The following is a 6,684-nucleotide window of genomic DNA, read 5'->3' as shown; positions in this document are numbered from 1 at the left end:
GTTGCAGTCTTAGACTATAACCAATTTTGTGGCTAAAGTTTGTCATTTTTTTAATTGTTCACAGGGTTCAGTTAGTTCTAATTGTTAAAGTATTTTTTTAATGCGAAACTACAATATTGGTCTCTCAAGTTTACCCTGCGTGTGTAATTGGTTTCTTAAGTTTCAAGTGAACACAATTAGTCTCTCAAGTTTTCAGAATAAGTAATATAAGTCATTATGTTAATGACGTGGCATTTCTTTTTATTTAAAAATTACAAAATGAATTTACACGTAAGAAACAATCTGACCTGTTAAATTCAAATCATAATCCTAACTCGATACCAACATAAAACTCATTTTCAATCTAATTCACAAGCCCAGAGAGTGATTGAACAAACCCAAGTCCTAGCCGCCACCAACAACGCTGCTGCCCTCCATTGGAGACAGTGGCCTATTTCTTCTTAGACATCCACCATTGTTATTGTTAATCCGCAGATCATGGTGTATTTCTTCTTCAATCTTTTTACTCTTACGCTTCCCAAATGTCCAGTGGCTACATCTTTGATAATATAGTAAGTGCTCTCTAGAATGTATTTAATGCTATTTATTTCTTTTTCTTTTTCTTTTTTCCCTTGAATAGTTTTTTTTTTTGATAAAATTCCCTTGAATATATATATATATTTTTTGAGAATACTAAATATTTTTAGCACACACACACGGGGAGAGGGAGAAGGTCTTAAAGAAACTTACAGTGATGTATATCCAAAAGAGTCAACTCTTGAATATACAGCGCAAGCTTTAAACCTCTTTAACTCACACTCATTTTCCAATGTGGGAATTACCTACTATTTTTTCGTTTGAGAATACTAAATATTTTTAACATACACACACAAGGAGAGGGGAGAAGGTCTTAAGAAACTTACAATGGTGGAATAGTTAGTTCACTGAGATGGAATATATACTGCCCGACAACCCAACTATAAGCTATAAGCCTTTGCAAGAAGTTTATCAAAAAGTATTTGATTTATCATGTTTAGGCTTAATCTAACCTTCTTCTAAAAAAAGGCTTAATTTAACCTCTTCTTTGGCAGAGGGCAGTGGTGTCGCCAACAACGGCTAGGGCTTGGGCTTGTTCAATCACTCTCTCCCCCTTATCTCTTTCATGGGTTTATGAATCAGATTGCAAATGAGTTTTATTTTGGTACCGGGTTAGGATTAAGATTTGAATTGAAACGTGTCAAATTGTTTCTTACATGTAAATTCATTTTGTAATTTTTAAATAAAAAGAAATGTCATGTCATTAAAAAATGATAGGTAATTATTATGTTAGCTACGTAAACAACACTACTAATGGAAGTTAATAGAAGGACTTATATTGCTTATTCTAAAAACTTGAGGGACCAATTGCGTACACAGAGTAAACTTCATGAACTAATAGTGTAGTTTCACCTTTTTTAATTGTCTCTTTAATATGAGATCTTTGATCCAATCTCACTTAGAAAAAAGTTAATTGATATCTTGGGCAAATGATAAAAAGATTTGGGATTAACATACTAGTTAAAGTCTTATCAGACAAAAGTCTCTTATTTTCAAAAAAGAATAAAGAACACTTGCCGTGAAGTTGACATAAGAATAAAATTCTATCTATATTAAAAAAAAAAAAAATCAAATAAGAATAAAGAACACTCATCGCAATTCAAGGATAGCAATAGGGCAGGGCAGGGCCAAAGGATGGGGCCTTCACCCCTACCTCGCATGGTTTTATCTTACCCTGTTCTAGCCAGCCCCACATAGTGGGGCAAATTGCCTTGCCCCATCCCCACCCCTTAGGGTTTCACAGGGTCCCATTCTGCAAATCTTTACATCGTGTTAATCTATCACATCCTACCCCAAACCTATTACAATTTTTTTAATATAAAACCAAATTATTTCATTAATATAAATATACTTCAAATTACAATTAAATTTATTATTTTAATCAAACTATTTTTTAGTATGGATTGAATAATATTATCAAAAGTATTTAACAAGACAATGTTACAATGAAACAAAAAATTTTAATGTTCATGCATTTAAATACTTAGTAATACAAGCTAAATATTTAACACTAATAGAGTGGGCATGGGGCGGGGCTAAAAAGCCTAAACCCACTCCATCCCACCCTAAGGTGTGGGAGAAACATCTTGCCTCATTCTCGCCCCACCACCTTTGCGCAGTAGGGAAAAATTGTCATCTTCATGAATCTAGTGACATAAGTTAAAATACAATCTTACTATAACCCATTGGCTATTGAATGTAGCTCACAATCATGCCAATTAATCATCATTTGTCTTGGAAATTAAAATTTATAGGGGTAATTATAGGTTTACATTTTACTATCAATGTAAATCTTATAATGTAGACTAAACAAATGTATATAATATCATACAATTTTATGCAAAAGTGTATGATATTGTACACATTTGCATAAAAGTGTACAATATTATATACAATTGTGTTAGTCTATAGTGTAAACTAAGAATTTTTCAATTTATAAAATACACATTTTCAATTTAATTCTTGGAGGCTTTTTTCCCCTTTCAATCCTTTAATTTTCACTTGTTTCTAATATAATTTGTATCATTAAGTAAGCCCAACCTGAGGCAATCTTCGAAGACTCATCTAAAGTTGGGATTGGGGTGATTGTTCGAAATGATAGAGGTAAAGTAACAGCCGCATTATCCGAGAAAATATCCCAACCCTCATCAATAGAAGTTATGGAGGCTCTAGCGGTGCGAAGAGCTACCAAATTCACTGTTGAACTAGGTATCCGTCATCCTATATTTGAAGGGGATTTAAAGGTTGTATGTAAGGCTCTCTTAGCCGCTGGCTTTTTCTTTTTAACTATTGGTCATATTGTAAAAGACTCAATGTCTATTGCGAGTTTGCTACAAACTCATTCATTTTCTCATACTAAGAGGCAGGGTAATTCTGTAGCCTATGCCTTAGTCAGGAGAACAAGGTTCTTTTACCATTTGTTAGTCTGGATGGAGTTTGTTTCACCAAACATTTCTCATTTTGTTGTTTTTGATCTTCCAATTATTTGAATAATACTGCTTAGACTCTTTCCCATTAAAAAAAAAAAGGTAAGTCCAACCAATAAGGCAGTGTTTTGAAATGTGAACAATACATTTTTCCTAAAAATAATGGAGGTTTTAGATGGAACCATATTGAATGCATGGTTAGCCCAGAATAGTTTGAGGCCTAAGGCTAAAACTTTAAAGAGATCTTTTTATATCTAAATATCACTTAATAATATTTAGTTTATTTTTTATATTATAATTTTTTATTTCAAATATATTATTAATTCTTATTAATTAATATGACTAATTCATCCAAAATGAGCTAGTGATACTTACTATATAGGTTTTACAAAGTGGCATGTCACCAATAAAAAAAAAAATTAAGCATTCATTTATTATATTGCTTAAGTGACACCAATCATATTCATGCCACATTAGTTTGTAAATTTTTTGTTGTAAAATTTGTATTAGCTTTAACATTTTTCATTTACTTAATGGTGATTAGGTTGTATTTCTATTAATTCATAATTTTTGTTTTGGAGAAAATACTAAAGTTACTACAAACTTTACTACAAAAATATTACAAATTGATGTGGCAATGAGTGACACTTCAACAAAAGAATAAATGAGTATTGAATTATTTCTTGTAATTGATGACATATCATTTTTTTTTTTTTAGAATGATGACATATCAATTTATAAGACCTATATAATAAAACTTGTAATATACTAGCATAACTCTTGATAAGTACAAATTCATCAAGATCATCCATCTGATGGATGAACAAATTCATAAATGCTATTTAATGCAGATCATAACGGTCGGTCATCAAGCAGAGGAACAAACCCCTAAATGACATTAAATGCAGGAAACAACCAAGGAGTAACGTATGAGTATCAACAGACGAATGACCATTGAAAGGCAACAAAAGCCTAATATTTATGACCAAAGACACGAAAACCCATAAATGTAGATATTCATTCAAATAATGAATACTATGTGCCCGTTTGGGTAGAGCTGAAACTTGCGTTTCAGCTCTACGTTTTCCTACTTTTTTTTTTTTTTTTCCTCTGCACGTGAACAGTAAAAGTACTGTGCAGGGGACAAAAAATACTGTTCACGCACTGTTTACGCACTGTTCACGCACTATTTATGGGTCCCACGACACTATTTACACATTTAAAAATTATTTTGCTACAGTGTTTTCAGTTTTCAGTTTCAGCAACAATAAGCTCAATCCAAACGGAGCCTATATATATAAATAAAACCCACACAACTAGAAGAGACAAAAGTACACAATTTCTTACTCCCAACTATTAGTCATTTTAACTCTCTAATTTAAGCAAGTGGATCCTTTTACCTTGATCTAACTTAGTCGTTGGAAGGACTTTGTTTAACACAACACCAGTGTTCTATCTTCTTGTGGTCCTTGCAAATTGATTGGCTGAACAATTTGTCATCATCCATCTATATAGACGATTGCACAACTAACAATTTTCAACATCATCAACTCTAATTTTTTTAGGCCTTCTTATGAGTGGGAAGAAAAATGTACTCTTAACTTGCATTTTTTTTATTCTAAAAAAAAAAAAAGCCCTTACTGCCCCATATCTAGGGGCTTTTCTATGTTAGGGGGCCTTTGGCTATGGCCTAGACCTAGGGTCGACTCTGCTTGAATAAAATTAAAATGATTGAAAGGAAAAGAAGAATAAAAAAGACCCTTAAATAATTGAATTGAAAACATTTAAAAAAAGGGTATAACTTTTAATTAACTTAAAAAAATAAATCTTTGAGTCATCTATTAATACCAATAATAATGGTTTTAGCTTTCTATAAAAGAGACAAAAGCTATATAAAATAAAATAAAATAAAATAAAATAAAAAAAAAAAAAAGCCAAGAACACAATTTGGCTATGCACTTTGTAGTATACCAATGATTGTTTTATATATTATTGAAAGTGAAACGTTAGACACAATGTTTACACTTTTTCATCTATTTACATTTTACACATAATATAACGAATTGTGAACGCTATCGGGAAAAAAATTATAAACATTATATATATATATATATATATATTGTTTTTTGCAAAATAATAAATTTTTTTTTTGAGAAACTAATTTTGTTTTCTTGAAACTGAAAGAAGTTCAACATATATCATGTGTCCATTATGATATGAAAGTTTTAACAAATTTCACCTGTTAGCTTAAGGAGTAGTTGCTATTATATATTTAAATATGTATTATATCTATTTATATTATATATTTCCTTTATTTTATTTTTTATTTTTTACTAGATAGAATTTCTACTGTAATCTAATTTAAGTGTATATGTGTGTGAAACTCCCCTTGGAGACTTGAAACCTGGCCCTTACCCTCTCCCACACCCTACAAGCATTTATACTTGTGGAGTGACCACCGCATTAAAGGTGCACGGTGGTAGGGATTTCTCTATTTTAATTGGACTTTTATGTGGTTCAAAAATATCCTCATTAATGAAAAGTAACTTCATTTAGAAATATGTCATAAATATCAAATAACAAATTTCATTTTGAATTTAAAAAGAAAATTCCCAAAGTTTAGAATTTTTTTTCTTTTCATCTTCAAAAAAGAAATTACAGTTATTGCTTATATCTAAAATTTATCTTTTTTATTTGTTTGAAAAATAAAAAATATATTTCTAAATTATAATAAATGCAAATTATTAACTTTTACAAAAAAAATAGCATCTGAGCATACGCATGAGCGTGTGCTTAGAGGCTAGTTATTATATATAAATATATTCTAATAAATATTTTTAGTGTAACTTAGTGTGGGGCCAGAGAATTTGTGACCCCGGCCTACTATGCATTAGGGCCCAAGGCTCGCGTCGAGGAGAAACGTTGCCGAGGACATGCAACGAAAGTCCAAATGGCCTAGAAATGCAGCCGAGGACAATCCTGTCATCGGCATCCCAAAACTTAGAAGGGAAGAACGACACGCCATCAAAGGCAGCCCCCAAAGCGCTCACAGAAAAAAAGACGAGTACAATAGAACTCGCACGGGGGTACAATGTGGGAGGGTTCAAGGAAAAGTTGTCACCTTCGCATTGAATGCGCCAATAAAAGTCTTGGCCACATTGATGGGAAAAGACCCCTGAACAGTGTGGCTTCGGTTATTGCAACTAACAAAAAGTGGGGGAAGGCGGCTGATGGGACAAGCACTCGAGTAGTTACCTGCCTGATTAACAGATGGAAGATTAGGATCAACTAAGAGGGGCTATATAATGTAAAAATTCATCCACGGAAAAGGGAGGGGGAAGAAAAAGAAGAGTATTATGAATCGACTCTTGGACCATTGTAACCTAAGGTAAAAGGAATAATAAGAACATTAAGCTCCTGGGACCAAGGCTAAGAACCAGAGCCTCCCAGGCCGTGCCGAGGAGAAATTCTTCTTAGATACACTCAGTCCACTCCCGTGTGATTATCATGAACACCATGACTGACTACTGTCCAATAACCAAGGCCTAACCTTTTAGCCCATTCTCTACAAATTTATTGTTTGGGCCTTTTAACGTCCGAACCCAACAAACCAATTTGGGGTCGTTACAAATTGAGTCCTTTCACTCAGAAATTTAATATAAAATTCATTAATTATTTCAAT

The sequence above is a fragment of the Quercus lobata genome, chromosome 10, assembly GCF_001633185.2.
Source record: "Quercus lobata isolate SW786 chromosome 10, ValleyOak3.0 Primary Assembly, whole genome shotgun sequence".
Classification (NCBI taxonomy): domain Eukaryota; kingdom Viridiplantae; phylum Streptophyta; class Magnoliopsida; order Fagales; family Fagaceae; genus Quercus; species Quercus lobata.
This window is presented reverse-complemented; position numbering follows the sequence as displayed.